The following is a 965-nucleotide window of genomic DNA, read 5'->3' as shown; positions in this document are numbered from 1 at the left end:
AATCATGGTTTAAAAATTATAAAAATTCCAATAGAAGGATAGTCTACAAAACACTTGACCAATATGCTTTAAAACTGCCAAGGTCACCATGAATAGGAAAAGTCTGAGGACTTTTCACTGCCAAGAGAAGCCTAAGGAGACACAACAATAAACGTAATATAGAATCCTGGATGGGATTCTGGAGCAGAAATACATCAGGTAAAAACCAAGGAAATTTGAATAAGCTATGTACTTTAGTTAAAAATAGAGTATTAATATTGGTTCATTAATTACAGTGAACGTACCATAATAACATAGGCTGTTGATAATAGGAGAAACCATGTGAGGGGATATATGGGAACTCTGCACTATCCTTTCAATTTTAATGTAAATGTACAGCCATTCTTAAATAAAGTCTCCTTTCCTTTTTTTGCTTTTTAAAAAAATTTTATTAAGTGCTTCCTTCGGCAGCACATATACTAAAATTGGAACAATACAGAGAAGATTAGCAGGGTCCCTGTGCAAAGATGACATGCAAATTTGTGAAGCATTCTATATTTTTGAAAACACGATGGTCAAAACCTTTGGGATGCAGCAAAAGCAGTCCTAAGAGGGAAGTATATAGCAATACAAGCCTACTTCAAGAAGCAAGAAAAATCAAATAAACAACCTAATCTTACACCTAGGGAGCTAGAAAAAGAAAACAAATGAAGCCTAAAGGAGCAGAAGAAGGGAAATAATAAAGATTAGAGCAGAAATAAATGATATAGAAACTAAAAACAGTAGAACATATCAATGAAACCAGGAGCTGGTTCTTTGGGAAAAAAATAATAAGAAATAGCCAGACTTATCAAAAAGAACAAAGGACCCAAATAAATAAAATCACAAATGAAAGAGGAGAAATAAAAACTAATGCCACAAAAATATAAACAATTATAAGAGAATATTGTGAAAAATTATATGCCAACAAATTGGACAACCTGGAA

General features: G+C 32.4%; 1 non-coding gene across 1 annotated transcript; it reads left to right on the top strand.

The window, feature by feature from the left end:
- Positions 1-434: 434 nt before the first annotated feature.
- LOC118013656 lies at positions 435-541 on the top strand. Its single transcript, XR_004680087.1, has one exon. It is a non-coding gene; the product is annotated as a U6 spliceosomal RNA (small nuclear RNA).
- The last annotated feature ends 424 nt before the right edge of the window (positions 542-965 follow it).

This window comes from Mirounga leonina, unplaced genomic scaffold (genome assembly GCF_011800145.1).
Source record: "Mirounga leonina isolate KUSES-001 unplaced genomic scaffold, KU_Mleo_1.0 Mir_101664, whole genome shotgun sequence".
Classification (NCBI taxonomy): Eukaryota; Metazoa; Chordata; class Mammalia; order Carnivora; family Phocidae; genus Mirounga; species Mirounga leonina.
Note: the sequence above shows the minus strand (reverse complement) of the source record. Positions and strands in the feature narration are given on the sequence as shown.